Genomic DNA, 17,876 nt, shown 5'->3' with positions numbered 1-17,876 from the left:
TGGGATTACAATTCACCATACCTGCAATAACCTTCCTACAGTCCACATTCACACTGTCCTTAGCTAGTTGGAGTAACAATGTTTCCTTAGCTGCCCCATTCTGTATTTTCTTGTCCAGGAAGTCTCTCAACCTATCCAAGAATTATACATATCCCTCATTTAGGCCTTGTTTCACTGTGGTCCACGATTGTTGCAGAGCACCATGATCTGGGATCTGCAATAAAGCCTGGAGAGCTAAATCTTCTCTGCTGCAGGACTATAGGATGTAAGCAAGCTTGTAACTGAGGAGTTAACCAGATCCTCCCCCATCAATTGGGGGACCCCTGCCCCAAAACGTGGGTCATCCTGGGGGTATTCTAAATTCATCAATGATTGTTCATTTGCCAAGTACCTCCAATTTGACTCAAACATTAACATTTGCATAGGGGTCAATATAATTTGCACAATTGCACAGCAATCATGAGCAGTAAGCTCTGCTGTGAAAATACAACATAACAATGATTGATCATAGGGTCAGGCTATTCCATACTGTATACAGGTTGATCTTAACTCTCATCACTCCCCAGTTGAGAGGTTCCCACTAGGGGGGAGCATTACCATCCTTTCGCAGCACTGGACAGGCTAACACCCTGCCTGCCTGCCCACCCGCCCCAGCAGTTGCAGCATCAATATCCCCTTCCATGAGTACTTGCTCCTGCATCTTTTCCCAGAATTTGGCAGGATCTGGTCCTCTGGTCCAGATGTTGTGATTTGGACTGGTTGTTGAACATGACCTGAGGTCTCCTCCGATAAACCTAGCACAGGTGACTCAGGATCAGTCAGGTAACTGGACAATGACCGGATCCCCCTGCTGCCCTGAAGGGAACAGACTCTGCCCACTCAACCCAGCACCACTCTGCTCCTGCCAGGCTTAACTGCGTGAACCAGGCAATGGCAGAGAATCTAATGGCACCAAAGGTACCTTATTGGGTATCATCTCTGCAACCAGGGATGTGGCCATTTCAACTGCAGCCTTTGTCTCCCTGTCTGCTTCTGACTATTCTAGTAAATCTAAGACCAATCTCCACATTGTCAATGAGACTGCGGCAATTTTGTCCCCTCGTGGCAGCCCCAAGAAGTAACATTCCAGTGCTTTGCCATATCTGAACACTGCAGACATTTTTTACCGTAATGGGCAAATCATTCCTTTTAAACCACCCTAGCAGAGTTCTTATTGCCTTCTCATCATACTTTAAGCCTCTACTTTCAAATATGTTTATTAGCATTGTTAACATAGGGTTTGTCTCTGTCCACTTCTGATTGTATTAACAAATCTATGATCAATCTCCATGTTAACGAGGCTGTGGCAATTTTGTCTCCCCTCAAGGCAGCCTCAAAAAGTAGCTTCCCAACACTTTGCCATGTCTGAACACTGAAAACTTTTTCCACCGTAACTGGCAAATCATAGTTTTTACACCACACTAGCAGAATTCCTATTGCCATTTTATCATACTTTACAACCTCTTTTTTTCAAATATATCCATAAACACTGCAAATATAGTATTTGTCTCCCTGTCCACTTTTAATTGTTCTAGTAAGCCTAAGACTAATTTCCACGTTGTTAACAATATTGTCATAATTTTATTCCCCCTCAAGGCAGCCTCAAAAAGGGGTTTTCCCATGTTTTGCCATGTCTGAATACCAGAGATATTTTTCAGCATAACTAGCACATCATTTACTTTGCACCACCCCAGCAGGGCTTTTGTTGCCTTCTTGTTATATTTTACACTTTTTTCAAATATATCTTTAAGTATTGATAATGTAGAATTTTCTTTTTTCTGCACCCATATCAATTAGTCCCCATCTACGTTGGTTACCAAAAGCTGCCATTTGAGTTAAGATGGACAACAAATACTGCAATACATCCATATCAATTAGTTGCCAACAGCTCACCTCTCACAGCATCTATTATGGGTTGCAGATTCTCCCACTTAGCTACATTAGGCACCAGTTGTAGTCAGAGTCCAACTCAGCCTCATACAGGGCACCAATTATTGCAGCACAAGCAAGTTATCAAGCTGTAACAAGGCTTTTACCATTAGTCAGATGCTACTGCCCATGCTGTTCCTCCTTCCTCCAGAAGTTAGACCACACTACTCCTGCTTTTCCCTCTAACCACCTTTTCCTCAATCCTTGAGGCTATTTAACTACTTTAGCAGGAACAAGCTACAGCTGCACAACATCCATGTCAATCAACCCACTGCCTCTAAGGCAAGGCCACAGCTGCATATTATCAATGCTAATCAACTCACTGCCTTCATTCCTCCACAGTGTTGTAAATAGCCTGGAGACTGTAGCAGTTACCAGAATTAAGGACCTAGTAACACAACATACCCTGGAAATGGGAAACGTTACAGCTGAGTAACCTGTTGTAGTTAAGGAAACACAGAGAATCTGAATGTTTGCACTGTCCATATATAAACCTATCAGCTCTTAAGAGCAAAGACTGTTTGCATGCAAACATGAAACACTTTCAGGGCTCAATAATTAACTAGTGGAACAAAATGTTCTGCACAGCTCCTAAAAGAGCAGGTAACAGTTGGTTAGAAAATCTCTGTTCATGCATCATTAGTTCTCAAAAAATATTATCAGAAGAAAATTCTACCTCTGTTAGAAAGGAGAGCATTTCACCTTCCTTTTGCAATTTACAGCTATTTGTCCTTGGCTCAGAAGTACATCGTGTAAGAACATAAGTCCCTATGATATGGAGAAATAGTGTGAAATGGGGACAATGGACATCGATTGTGATTGTGTATGTCTGCTCAAGGAATGTGGGTATGGTGACTGGTCATGGGTGCGGTGTCTGGTCACATAGGCACACAGCTCTGAGGAGACAACTACAGTTTTGAGGAGACGCCTGCCCCTCTTCCTCTAACAAAGGGGCTATTTTAAAAAAGAATGAGAAAAGGATGAGAGATATTCCAATGCTATCTAGAGGGAGGGAGTGCTAAGTCTCCTTGCTGGAGAAGATCGGATGGTCACAAGAACCTGAATCACCTACAAACCTGCAAGACCACCACATTCCAGGAAACGGACTGATAAGCTAATTAACATACGAAGTGGGGTTTAGGTAACGAGTATGTATAGGCATTAATTGAATATTCATTTGTTTCATTGTATAAATGTGAGATGGTTCGTCACTTCGGGTATGCACGCTTGTGGAGGAGCGATCCCCCGTGCATCTGCGCGCAATAAACATACCTACTTTATAACTTTTGAGTTATAGAGTCTAATTCCGCACGTCACCTATAACCAGACTGTAGCCTTGTGCTTCTCTGGACAGCTGGCTACAAGCACTCACAGTAGCTGTAAATCCTGTCATTTGCTACCAAGATTTTAATCACTGATCCTCACATTCAAACATGGATGGCATTTGCAGAAGATTCTTCTATAGTGACATGCGGAATCGTACTTTACATCTTGAGGAGAGTTTAAAGCAGGTATGTTTATTGCAGCGCCGGGTACAAGGAGGTTCGCTCCTCCTAACTAGCATTTGTTTTACCGTGGCAGAAATATTTAGTATTGCTTTTTCTAACTCACTCTTAATGAAGGAAGAAACCATCTGACAAAACTACGGAATCCTGTTCTTCGGGTCACCGGGGGTTATTGGTTCCTTGTTTAACCAATTTTCATGAGGATCTCAAAATATCTGGTGGAGGATGTGAATGATTAAATATTCTACCTTGGGGAACTAGGTATCCTAACCCACATTCACCTTGCCATTGGTTAGGTAGTCCTTTTTTGGCCTGACCATCTCCACATAACCACCATAATCCTTTAGGTAAGAAGCCATAGGTCTGATTAATGAGCATACCTAGATGCACTTTTCTATATTCCGGAGTAATGCTATATTTTCCTTTTGTATATCTAGAAATGTCACATACACATCAGTTGAGAGCAGTATAGTTTAAGCTGCACCATTCCATCTGTGGAGCATTCATATCATTCCTTCTAATTATAGTAGAATTTCCTAATTTCTGTATTTCAAATCGGCATCCTGCTGTACTATCTGGAGATTCATAACAACCAAATTCTTTATGATTAAATGGCCAGCTCCAATTTGCTTGTGATACCAATACACCATATAATGGAAATTCTGTACTGCCTTTGGGAAATGCTGAACATACCCAGCAATCTGTCAAATTCACAGCATTTGTTACATTATGGGTTAGTTGTACAAACAGATTCTGGTCCCAAGAATGAGTTCCTACTATACAGAAAATTATTATACAAACGATCAACAGTCTTTTCATTGGATCCGAAGCCGCAGAGGTCCAGTAGGTGTTGATTTCCATTGTGACTTAGGGGCCTTATTCACTCTGGTATGATGGATACAGGATGCTTGTTCCTTAATTCTGACTGCTGTATGGGATGTAAACAGTACTTCAAAAAGACCTTCCCACTTTTTTTCCAGAGGTGAATTTGAAAGAGATCTAACATATACATAATCACCTGGTACAACATTATGTACTGGCCCATCCAGTCCACGGGCACGAGTTCCCAGGACTTGCTTTTCTATTTCTCGTAGCTGTTTCTGCAAACTTATTACATAATCAGTTAATACCTCATTACCAATTTCAGTAGATGTCCCCATTTGTATCATATAGGGCCTCCCATACAATAGCTCAAAAGGGCTTAGTCTTTCTTTGGTTTTTGGTTTCGTTCTAATTCTCAGAAGAGCCAAGGGTAGTGACTGAGGTCAAGGAAATCCAGCTTCCTGTCCCAATTTTACAATTTATAGTTTGATAAGGTGGTTCATTTTCTCCACCTGACCACTTGCTTGTGGCCTATATGGGGTGTGCAATTGCCAATCAATTCCCAAAAGTTTACTAACTTGGTGAGTAGTTTTGGCCACAAAATGTGATCCTCGGTCAGAGGATTTTACTGCCGGGACTCCAAATCTTGGTATTATTTCTTGCACCAGTGCCTTAGTCACTTCCCTAGCTTTATTAGTTCGGCAGGGGAATGCCTCTGGCCAACCCGAAAAGGTGTCAGTCATAACCAATAAATATTGAAACTCCCCTTTTCTTGGGAGTTTTGGAAAATCAATCTGCCACCATTGCCCAGGGTGGTGATTCCCTTTTCCTATTTGTCCTAACATGATCCATTGGCTGGTTTGAGGGTTGTTCTGCAAACAGACTTCACATTGTTGGGTTACCTGTCTGATGGTAGTATATAGATTTCGGGCCACGATATACGGATTAAATATCTGCATAAGGCTTCTGCTCCCCAACGAGTTTTCTGATGTTCTGCCATAATTAAGGCCCATAGCACTGCAAATGGTACTATAATTTTTCCCTGTGGTGTCTTAACCCACCCATCCTTTTCTACCTTTCCACCCATATCTGTAATGAGTTTCTGATCTTCCTTTGAGTATTTTGGTTCCCTAACTATTTGATCAATATGTATTTTACTGTCTGGGATTAAAGAGTACAATTCTGCCATACCCATTTTCACTGCCCTTTTGGCTTTGCGATCAGCCATGGAATTACCTATATGCTGGGTTGTTGTTCCTTTCTGATGGGCTTTGCAATGCATGATGGCCACTTTCTCTGGCAGTTGGACTGCCTCCAATAACTTGAGAATTTCTCCGGCATGTTTTATGTGTTTTCCTTGGGTAGACAGTAGTCTCTCTCTCCAAACTGCCCCATGGGCGTGAACTATGCCAAATGCATATTTGGGGTCTATCCAAATGTTGATTTTCTTCCCTTTTGCTAAATCTAAAGCTCGGATCAGAACTATGATTTCTGCCTTCTGGGCTGAGGTGTTGGAAGGGAGGGCTTTAGCTTCTATTACCTCATCGGTGGTAGTTACTGCATACCCAGCCTTATGTGTTCCATACTGAATGAAGCTACTCCCATCTGTATACCACGTATCTTCAGCATCTTCTAGCGGTTCTTCTTTCAAATCTGGTTGGCTGGAGTATACTCCTTCAGTTGTCTCTAAACCCTGGGATACTGGTTCTAGTTCAATTCCTCTGAGAAAAGATGCTGGATTGACAATGTTAGTAACCACAATTTACACATCATCTTGTTCCACCATAATAGCTTGATTCTGAAGGAATCGTTGAGGTGACAGCCAATGGGCCCCTTTGGCTTCCAAAACTGTGGATACAGTGTGTGATACCAACACTGTAACCTTTTGGCCAAATGTAAATTTGCGTGCCTCTTGAATATTGAGTACTACCGCAGCCACTGCTCTTAGACAACTTGGCCATCCTTTGCTTACTTTGTCAAGCTGTTTAGAAAAGTAAGTTACTGCCCTCCAATATGGCCCCGCATTTGGGGCCAGAATGCCCAAGGCTATTCCTTGGTTTTTGTGAGAAAATAACCAGAAAGGTTTGGCTGGATCTGGTATCCCTAATGCTGGTGCTCTCATAAGTTCTTGTTTTAGCTTCCAAAAAGCTTCATCAGCCTCCTTATTCCAGGCCAAGGTTTTCAAATCTGATTTTAAGAGTTCATAAAGGGGTCCTACCAGAAGTCCATAATTATAAATCCACAAGCGGCACCGACCTGTCATGCCAAGAAAGGTATGAAGTTCTTTGCCCATCTGTGGTCTCAGGGTCTGGCAGATGGCTTCTTCCATGCAGTTCCTAGAATCCTCTTGCTGTCCATAAGTTCGTATCCAAGGTAAATTACTTGTTGTTCTGCAACTTGGGCTTTCTGGGAAGAAACTCAATAACCATTTAATCCAAGGAAGTTTAACAGACTTATTGTCCATTCTATGCATGACTCTTTGTTTTCAGTAGTTATCAAGATATCATCTACATACTGCAGAATCACTCCAATTCCTGACGGACGCTCCCACCTTTCTAAGTCTTTGGCCAACTGATTTCCAAAAAGGGTCGGACTATTTTTGAAACCTTGTGGTAGCACAGTCCAGGTGAGTTGTGTTTTTCTTCCAGAGTCCAGGTGTTCCCATTCAAAAGCAAATAACAATTGGCTCTCTGGGCTTAAGGGTAGGCAGAAAAATGCATCCCTTAAATCCAGTACGGTAAACCAGGCCAATTCAGATCCTAACCTAGATAATAATGTATATGGATTAGCTACCATGGGATACAAATCTTCTGTTATCTTATTGATGGCTCTTAATTCTTATACTACTCTATACTTTCCACCTCGTTTCTTAACTGTTAGGATAGGGGTATTATACTCGGATTCACATGGGGCATCGGAGTAACTGGGGTGGGTTCATTTTCTTTATCGGACTCTGCGCTCTCATTCAGAGGCACGCTCGGACCCGCTCTTGTACCCTCTTCCTCATCTAGCACAGGGGACAGCTCTCGGTAGCTTTCAGGTCGGCATGGAGCACCCTTTGTGGCGGCACCCTCCGGTGTCGGTGTCGGGTGTAATAGCTCTGTCGCAGATTTTTTAATAGGCACAATCATGCCTTTCACAGATGGAACGCCTTGACCAAATAATCATATCGATTCCATAGACTCGGTTTCCCGACCAAGGAGGTCTGAAGCAGCCATAGCCATCTTTTTCTCCGCAACCATTGATCGTAAATGGTTCATGACCTCCCGCCAGGTTGGTCCCAAGTCCTTGGCCGACTTGCTGCTGCTAAGGGTCACATCCCAAAGGGAATGCCCAATCTCTCGCCACTCAGTCACACTAAACATCAATTGCGGGTCTTTTAAGTGTCCTTTTTCATTCGCCCACCTACAGAGCTCACGGAGCTTCTTTGTGCTCATGCTAGCCTCTCGCTTAGCAAGAATATCAGAAAACAGTGTGAGTGCTGCCTCTCTTTCCATTATCGAGGGAAAAACAGTCTTACCGGTGCAGGTCTGTGCAGGAGCTCTATGCCGGATTCAGACACCTTTACTCCTTACGGATGTCTTCCTGCTCGAACTCCTCTCTAGCAACTCTCAATTCGCAAAGCCCACCATCGCAATGCAAAGGCAGAGTTTTTCCAGCTTTCCCATCATTCGGGCGCCAATTGTTGGGAGAGGGGTCCGCCAGAGTCAAGACATAAATCAATATGAGTTATGCATCTTGCTCATCTTTATTGGCTTCTAACACTTCTTATATAGACTTGATACACAAGCATGTTCCCAAAGCAAAAATATAATTGGTTATTAGCCCCTAAGCGTGCGCTGCTCTCACACCACTAATCATGATTAGAACAAGCATTCTATCTATGCAGCTATTTGTGTTAGCTATGTTTTAGCCTTGCGGTTTGGTACTCCCTTTATTCCCATACCGCTCCCTATCTCCCTTGGCCTTGCACCTGTCTTCCCTAACAGCTGCAGCTTGTTACAGCTACGGCCTGTTAGTACAACAAAGTTACTTTGTCTCAGGATTCAAGAATAGCTCAAGGCTACCTTCTTGTTAACTTCAGCACAACAACTTCAGCACAATTCTAATTCCAGGCCTATTCTAATACCAGGCCTGGATTGTGCAGATCTTCAGGGATTCTATGGCCACGCTTCTGCAGCCATTCTTCTACACATGTGTTGCAGTTAAATTGGCTGCTAAGAATCTCCCTGCTTAATCATTCCATCCATTAGGTTCGGAACAAGAGTTTTGCCCTGGATTTCCAGGGCATGGTCCTCCTGTTTTACTTCAAGCTTTCCAATGGCAGTTATTATCGCTTTTCATAACTACTGTGGTGGTCAGATTTAATATTTGTAAATCAAATCTGGGACCCAACTTACATGTTTTATTATCAAATAGGTAATATCCTCCACCATCGTTTGACTTTTTCCAACAGTCTGGCCATGTAGGCCATTTGCCATCTAGATAATTCCAGTTTTGGGAGGTCACCCCATACAGGGGTGTTATCAGGCCTCCCTTAGGAAGAGAGGTACATATCCAACATTCCTTAGCTTTCGTGGCATTAACAATTCTTTGCAGTGTTTGAAGACGGGTATTGTTTATCCATGCTTCAGTTTCTAAAATCTCTACAATTATTACAATTAAGATCAGAATAACTCTACACAAATATCCCTGATCCTTTTGACAGTCCATTGTGTTTCTAGAAGTTATTACAACTAAAGAAATTATTACTATTACAATTATGATCTAATAAATCGTAGTTTCATGGGTTCTGCTGAGGTGACTGCCCATGATTTCTCAGGAGCCTTCTTTATCCGAGATAGTGAATCCAGGCTGGTTGTTCTCTTATCTTGACGGCGGTGAAGGTTGTCAGCAGCACCTGATAGGGTCCTTCCCACTTTTCTTCCAAAGGTTTCCCTGAAAAAGTCTTTATATTATACACATAGTCACCAGATTTAAAGGAATGGACTGGTTGATCCAACCCTCTGGCCCTTGTTCCCAATATTTGTTTATTTATAACTGCTGACGGCGAGGGAAGTCAAGCGGGCAAACTCAGTGTGAGTGATAAAGTAAGCTTCGATTTATTACGGCGCAATTATGTCTTATATACAGTTCCAGTTAATTATGCCTACTAGTCATCTGCTGATTGGTTAAGCTCTAAAGGGTTACATTTTCATACGTCCTCCTACTTGCGGTTTCTGCGGTTAGCTAGCTACATATTTTTTTTCTCTCTTGTCTACGCGAATTCCTCAAAGTTATTTACAACATTAGGCACAAGGTCAGTGTGTTTTTCTCAGCTTCCTTATCAGCATGCCTCAGCATAGCTGCAAGGCCTGCTTCAGCTAACTTACGCTAACTTTGTTTCACAAAGATCTTTAAGGGAGTCATGGCCGTGATCACACAGCCATTCTGCAACATATAACCTTTAATTGTCCCTGGAGGGCCTTCACATATTCACACAAATATCCCTCTCCCAGCTGTCTTAGGTCTTCTCCAGCAAATTGTAACTGGTATGGTCTCCCGTATAATATTTCGAAAGGGCTTAAATTTTCCTTTGTTCTTGGCTTAGTTCGGATTCTTAATAATGCTAAAGGGAGAGATTGTGGCCAAGTTAGGTTTGTTTCTTGCCTTATTTTTGCTATTTGTTGTTTAATTAAATGGTTCGTTTTTTCCACTTGCCCACTTGCTTGAGGCCTATAAGGAGTGTGTAATTGCCAATCTATTCCCAATACTGTACTCACTTGTATTATTTTGGCACAAAAGTGTGAGCCTCTATCAGAAGAGATTGTTGCCGGAACCCCAAAACAGGGAATAATCTCATTCAACAATCCCTTCGTTACCTCTCTTGCTTTATTTTTTTGACAAGGAAAAGCTTCTGTCCAACCTGAAAATGTATCAGTCATAACTAATAAATATCGGTACCCCCCTTTTCTTGGGAGTTTGGAAAAATCAACTTGCCACTGTTGTCCTGGACAATTTCCTCTACTAATGTTCCCTAGTTTTATTGTATTTGTTACATTGGGATTACTACGTGAACACACTTTGCATTGCTGAGTCACCTGTTTTATTACAATATATAAGTTTTGCCCTATCAATTTTTGATTTAGACTTTTATATATTGTGTCAGCTCCCCAATGAGTCTTATTTTGTTCTGTTAGGGCTGTGGTCCATATTAAATTGGATGGTACCACTATACGGCTATCTGCCAAATAGGTCCACTTATTGAATTTTATTTTACCATTCATGTCCTAAATTAGCTTTAGGTCTTCTTTAGAATAGCTTGGTTCCTGATCTGCACTTACAGTTTGGATTTTACCATCTGGTATTAAGGATAATTCCTCCTTTCCCACCTCCTCTGCTACTGTCTGGCCTCATGGTCGGCCAGGCGGTTTCCAATTTCCAAATCAGTGCCTCCTTTCTGATGCCCCTGGCAGTGCATAATAGTGACTTTATCAGGACATTTTACAGCTTCCAATAGCTTCAGGATCTCTTGGGCGTTTTATCTGTTTTCCTTGTGCAGTCAATAATCCTCGTTCTTTGCAAATTGCTCTGTGTGCATGAACTACTCCAAACGCATACTTAGAGTCTGTCCAAATATTTATCTTTTTCCCTCTTGCCAGTTCCAATGCCCAGGTGAGGGCAATGATTTCCACCTTCTGAGCGGAAGTTCCTGGAGGCAAAGGTTTAGTTCGATTACCTGTCGTACGGTTGTGATTGCATATCCTGCTTTATGCTGTCCTTGTTTTAAAAAACTACTTCCGTCTGTATACCACGAATCATCAGCGTCCTCTAGCGGTTCCTCTTTAAGATCTGGCTGACTAGAATATACAGTTTCTATGGTCTCAATACAGTCATGTGTTACTGGCTCACTCGGGGCTCCACTGAGGAAGGAAGCTGGATTTATAACATTAGTAACCATGATTTCAGCATCATCCTGTTCCACTAATATAGCTTGGTACCTCAGGAATCTCTGAGGTGAGAGCCAATGATTTCCCTTCTGCTCCAGAACCACCAAAACAGTGTGAGAAACTAACACTGTTATCTTCTGCCCCATTGTGAACTTTCGGGCTTTCTGAATATTGACAACTGCTGCAACAGCCCGAAGGCATCCCGGCCATCCCTTGCTTACTTCATCCAGTTGTCTGGAGAAATAAGCTACTGCCCATTTATAAGGGCCCAGTTTCTGTGCCAGTACCCCTAAGGCTATTCCTTGCCTTTCATAAGAGAATAGCCAAAATGGTTTTGAAACATCCAGTAGTCCCAAAGCAGGAGCTCTTATTAGTTCTCGTTTAAGTTGTTTAAAGGCATTTTGCACCTCTCCGGTCCAAATTAACTTTGATTTGTTTTCACTAATTCATATAACAGTTTCACCATTATCCCATAATTATATATCCAAAGTCGACACCAACCTGCCATACCCAAAAATGTCCTCAATTCCTTTACCGTCTGGGGTTCTGGAGTTCGACAAATTGCTTCTTTTCACTCAGTTCCGAGTTCACGTTGTCCTGATATTTCAAGTCCCAAATAGGTCACACATCGTTGAACCAACTGGACTTTCTGTTGAGAAACTCAATACCCGCTTAATCCCAGAAAGTTAAAAAGGCTTACAGTCCATTGAATACAACTTTCTTTAGTCTCTGTAGCAATCAATAAATCATCTACATACTGTAATAGGATTCCTTCTTTGTCAGGTGATTCCCAAGTTTCAAGTTCTTTCGCCAATTGATTTCCGAAAATCATAGGGCAGTTTTTAAACCCTTGGGGTAATACCGTCCAGGTAAGCTGTGTCTTCCTGCCTGAGTCAGGGTTTTCCCATTCAAAGGCAAATAGATTTTGGCTTTCTGTGGCTAAGGTTAGGCAAAAGAAGGCATCCTTTAAATCCAGTATGGTAAACCAAACTTGACTATTTTTTAATTTAGTTAGCAAAGTATAAGGGTTTGCCACTACCGGATGTATATCTTCAGTGATTTTATTTATGGCCCTCAAATCCTGAACTAACCTATAGCTTTTTCCATCTGCCTTTTTGATTGGCAATGTGGGTGTGTTGTACTCTGATTCACATTCGACTAGTATTCCATACTGTAGGAATTTATCAATTATCTCTTTAATCCCTTTCCTATCTTCTAGCCTCAAAGGATGTTGTTTAACCTTAACGGGTTTTTCTCCTGGCTTCAATTTAATAATTATTGGAGCTGCATTTTTAGCTCTTCCAGGAACTTCAGTAGCCCAAATTCCTGGATATGCTTGGTCTATGATCTCTGAAGGTATCTCACCTTTAGATTCAGTTTGTATTAATGCCAAACTCAAAACATTAATTAATTGTTCTTCTCCTATTCTTAATTCCATTTTCCCTTTTTCAAAGACAATTTCTGCTTCTAATTGTTCTAACAAGTCTCGACCAAATAAGGATTTTGGAGATCCAGGTAGATATAGAAACCTATGTATTCCTGTTGGGGCTCTTGCTGTATTGAATGATTATACTGAACTTTGAAGCAAGTGGAAAAATACTGAAGAAATAAGACGAGGGCACGATCAGAACAGTGGAATGAAGAGGGAGGAACAAATTGCAGGTGCTTGCACAAAACCAGGGCCAGCAGGACGCGATAAGAGGAGCTGGGAAACAACAGAAAAGAGCCTACGTGCCTGAAGAAGTAGAAACAGAAATCTTGCCAATAAACAATTGTTAACCAATCATATTATTATACACTTGTAAAATAGCCAATCATATTATCACACGCTTATAGAGTGCCTTATAAAAGTGTACCTGGTTTGTACAATAAACGGATCAGATCTTGAACTCCATGAGTATTTGAATCTGACTCCCGCTCGCCCGAAATGCCCGCAGCATCTGGTGACCCCGACGTGATCCGGTGAGGGTCGACAGGATCGGTCAAAAAGTCAGGAGGATTCATTAAGGATCGTGTTACAAGCTGCAGAGCCAGCGAGGATCCTGCTGCCAGCGGAGAGAGAGCTGGGCGCCCGAAGAAAGGCGGAATGTGCACGGCTGACCGGTGAGTCAGGAAACTTAAGCAGGATGGGAATCACTGCATCAGTGGTGGAAAAAGCAATCGTAGACAGTTTGATGAAACTGGCAGAGAAAACTGAAACGCCAGTCTCACGGCAGGCAGTAATTGATCTGCTATGTTGGAGTCGCCGCCGTGGTTACCTTGCTTCTACGCAAGATGTATATAATAATGAAACATGGAAGAAAGTGGGAGAGGACTTATGGGAATCTGTGCAAGTCGGGACTAAGGGGGTAAAGACATTGGCTCGCACGACAGTTTTGAGGAGACGCCTGCCCATCTTCCTCTAACAAAAGGGGCTATTTTAAAAAAAAAAAAAAAAAAAAAAAAAAAAAGAATGAGAAAAGGATGAGAGATATTCCAATGCTATCTAGAGGGAGGGAGTGCTAAGTTTCCTTGCTGGAGAAGATCGGATGGTCACAAGAACATGAATCACCTACAAACCTGCAAGACCACCACATTCCAGGAAACGGACTGATAAGCTAATTAACATACGAAGCGGGGTTTAGGTAACGAATATGTATAGGCGTTAATTGAATATTCATTTGTTTCATTGTATAAATGTGGGATGGTTCGTCACTTCGGGTATGCACGCTTGTGGAGGAGCGATCCCCCGTGCATCTGCGCGCAATAAACATACCTACTTTATAACTTTCGAGTTATAGAGTCAAATTCCGCACGTCAGTTTTGGCGAGCCAGGCAGGAGGATTTCTGCTCGGCTGAGGGACCAGCTGCGGAGCGGACGCTCCTAGGCGCGCCCCGGGAGATTTTCTCGGTGGAGCCTCCTCTTCTCAGCTGTTCACCCGGGAGCAGAAGAGAACCCCTGGATCCACGGATAAAACGGTATGTTTAGTAACGGGGCGGCTGGTGAGACGCACGGAGACGTCTGGCGCGCAGCGTAGTCCCCAGGAGGAAAAAAAAAAAAAAAAAAAAAAAAATGGGGGGGGGGAAGCTAAAAACTTCCTTTAGGTTGTCTTAAGAATTGGGGAATTCCTAGAATGTAACAACTGAAATAGCGCTCTGTGTCTTGTTTGTTCTATGTGTTGTCTTGTTACATGTTCAAAACTTGGAGTTATGAAATGTATGTTGAAAAATAATAATATTTTGGTAATTCGTGGCAAATAGCGGAAAACTTAACACTCTGCTTAAGACCAGGAAAAATGTGTTTTTGTTTGTTGTTTGTTTTTTGGCAATTGTTCATTGAAATGCATACTTTGTGAACTGTTAGTGTTCCTAAAAGTTGTACATAAGTGCACGGTACCGTATAACATACTGCTTGTGTGACTGAGGGCTGCCCGGAGAGTGTGAATGGTGTGATTGAGATGCGCATTTTGATTTTCCGTGTATAGCTTAATTATTTTGACTGAGTGTGAGTGCAAGAGTGCTTGAGACGCGCGTTTGAGTGCAAAACAAGTAAGGAGCTCTATCCGTGTTTCCGACCTTGGGTGGCTAAGGCGACCGGAGAGGAAGTAATTAAAATTGTAAAATGGGAAATGGAAGGAGTAAGCCCTGTGAAAAATCGCCCTTGGGCTGTATATTAAAACATTGGAGGGATATCGTAGGACATGGTGGTACCGAAAATAGAAGGAAATGGATTAAATATTGTAATCAGTGGTGGCCTTTGTATAAATTGGGGAGTGATGCGAAATGGCCTCAGGAGGGAGGAACGTTAGATTATAACACTCTCCTGCAATTAATGTTGTTTCTGAGGAGAGAGGGAAAATGGGACGAAGTATCCACCGACAGCTGGAGGAGTTAAGAGATCGTATACATCAAGTTAAAGAAGGTTCTTCAGGTATAGATGCGTGGTTTGCTTCTTTGGGCATTGGAGGGTGGTTGAGGGATTTACTGAAACAAGGTCTGTCTATATTGTTGTTTGTTATTCTTTTGTTACTTTTAGTGCCTTGCCTTTTACAATGTTTTCAGAGCTGTGTGGAACGCAGTATTAATGCTGTATTTAAAAGAAAGGGGGAGGTGTTGGGGCTCTTGCTGTGTTGATATTGTTGTTTGTTATTCTTTTGTTACTTTTAGTGCCTTGCCTTTTACAATGTTTTCAGAGCTGTGTGGAACGCAGTATTAATGCTGTATTTAAAAAGAAAGGGGGAGGTGTTGGGGCTCTTGCTGTATTGAATGATTATACTGAACTTTGAAGCAAGTGGAAAAATACTGAAGAAATAAGACGAGGGCACGACCAGAACAGTGGAATGAAGAGGGAGGAACAAATTGCAGGTGCTTGCACAAAACCAGGGCCAGCAGGACGTGATAAGAGGAGCTGGGAAACAACAGAAAAGAGCCTACGTGCCTGAAGAAGTAGAAACAGAAATCTTGCCAATAAACAATTGTTAACCAATCATATTATTATACGCTTGTAAAATAGCCAATCATATTATCACACGCTTATAGAGTGCCTTATAAAAGTGTACCTGGTTTGTACAATAAACGGATCAGATCTTGATCTCCATGAGTATTTGAATCTGACTCCCGCTCGCCCGAAATGCCCGCAGCATATTCCCATCTGTTTTCCCAATTTATATTTCAATGGTTTAAGAAAAAGGCTTTTTCTTGTTGGCCAGTAGCTCCTATCACAGTTACAAATTCTTTATCTTCTGGTATTAGTTTTTGGTTCAACACTGAATAAGAGGCTCCTGTATCTATCAAAAAATCCATTTCCTGCTCCATATTCCCTAGCTTTATTTTAACCAGGGGATCCGCTAGGTTAGACTACCCCGGTCCCTTTCATTGGTCAGGGGTAACGCTGGCTATCACAGGTTGGGCTCCGCTCAGCCTAGGACACTGTCCTTTCCAATGACCTATTTATTTACAATAGGCACACTGATCTGATTTTAAGGGCTGCCGAAGTCCTCCCCGCCTTCCAACTCCCCGACCTCTGCCTCGGAGGGGCTCTTTATGTTTTCTTAATGCAGCTACTATAGCTGCAGCAATAGTTTATCCTAATTTCTGCCTTTCATCCCCTTCCCGATTTCTAAATACTCTCCAAGCCTCTTCCACTAACTTTTCCAAATCTCTTATATCTGGTTCCTTCAATTTCTGGAGTTTCCGCCTTATATCCTCGGCGGACTGTCCTAGAAACAGTGAAACCAGCTGTTGTTTGCCCCCTCAGATGAAGGGTCTAAGGTGTTGTACTTTTGCATAGCCGTTCTCAATCGATTAAGAAATTCTGTAGGAGTTTCAGATTGCCCTTGTTTTATTGTATACAGTCTTGACCAATTAACTGATTTTGGTATTGCATTTTCCAAAGCAATTCTTATCCATTCCTGATATTTTTTTAACAATCGATAATCATTTTCATCATTATAATCCCAGTTAGGGTCTGCTCTTGGCACATGAACTTATACTGTACCTGGTAGAGCTCCCGTCATTGTTTGAATCTGCACCTGTGTCCAAGCAGTCTTAATTACTAATTGTTTTTCTGTTTCAGATAACGCATCCAGCATTATATCTATATCTTTCCAATCTGAATCTAAATTCTTAACAATTAGCTCAAATCTTTTAGCAATTGCTTCCGGATCATCTTGGTACCCTTTTACCGCTTTTTTCCAAGAATCCAAATCATTTGTCGTAAAGGGTACTTTTATCCTGGCAGGACCATTAGTTCCCATAGCTTGTCGCAATGGGGCTTGAACTATCAGCCCAGCCTTACTTCGAGTATGAGCAGTTATTGGAGTAAAGTCCCTTAAGTCCAATTCATCACTTGCCCCTTCAACCCTTACTTCTCTACCTGTATCACCATCTAACCATGCCGGAGGCAGGGGTGAGACAAAATCTTCCATCCTTTCCTCCAGTTCATTCAATTTTAAACATCTTTGTCCAATACTACATGCCGAACAACATCTCTTCATTCTCCCAACACCACTTCCCCTCTAATCCTTTTCTATTGCTACTATTAAGGGATCTTGTGGAGCTAGGTTAATACCGCACTCCTTTTGCCACTCTGGGTGATTCCTCAAAGTAAAGAACATATCAGCATACATCACTTCATCTGATTTTTCCTTCCGCCTTAAAAATAACATTAATTGTAGCAAAACGTTATAATTCAGTGTCCCTTTTAAGGGCCATTTTTCTTCATCCCCCAGCTTATACAGGGGCCACCACTGGTTACAATACTTAATCAGGGTTTTCTTATTTACGCTTCCTCCAGGTTGCCCTCCTATTTCCTTCCAATGGCTCAAAACACATCCCAGTGGACTCTTTCTTAATATTCCACCACTCTGTTTTCCCCCCATAATACCTTAAACGCTATCCCAGCCACAGGTCACTCTAATCTCACTTACAGCTCTCTCTCTCTTATCCCAGGAAGTCCAAATCTTACAATTAGGGCATTCAATTTCTTGCCCCCACCATATACAGAATAATTCTTTACACCACATACACCTTAAAATGTATAAAGGTTTACACTCACCCCTCGGATGTTCAAGACAATACTCGCACATCCACATTCATATCACACCTAATACAGAAATGTTCTTACATTTACAACATAAAATAAGTACAACAATTAATATTAGTCCTATAATTA

General features: G+C 42.0%; 1 long non-coding RNA gene across 1 annotated transcript; it reads right to left on the bottom strand.

The window, feature by feature from the left end:
- Positions 1–230: 230 nt before the first annotated feature.
- LOC121080386 lies at positions 231–15,284 on the bottom strand. Its single transcript, XR_005825355.1, has 4 exons — positions 15,069–15,284; positions 3,749–3,754; positions 895–901; positions 231–243 (listed from the first exon to the last, which is right to left on the bottom strand). It is a non-coding gene; the product is annotated as an uncharacterized LOC121080386 (long non-coding RNA).
- Between the last annotated feature and the right edge of the window lie 2,592 nt (positions 15,285–17,876).

Source organism: Falco naumanni, chromosome W (assembly GCF_017639655.2).
Source record: "Falco naumanni isolate bFalNau1 chromosome W, bFalNau1.pat, whole genome shotgun sequence".
NCBI lineage: Eukaryota > Metazoa > Chordata > Aves > Falconiformes > Falconidae > Falco > Falco naumanni.
The sequence above is the reverse complement of the archived record's forward strand: the minus strand, read 5'-3'. Positions and strand labels throughout refer to the sequence as shown.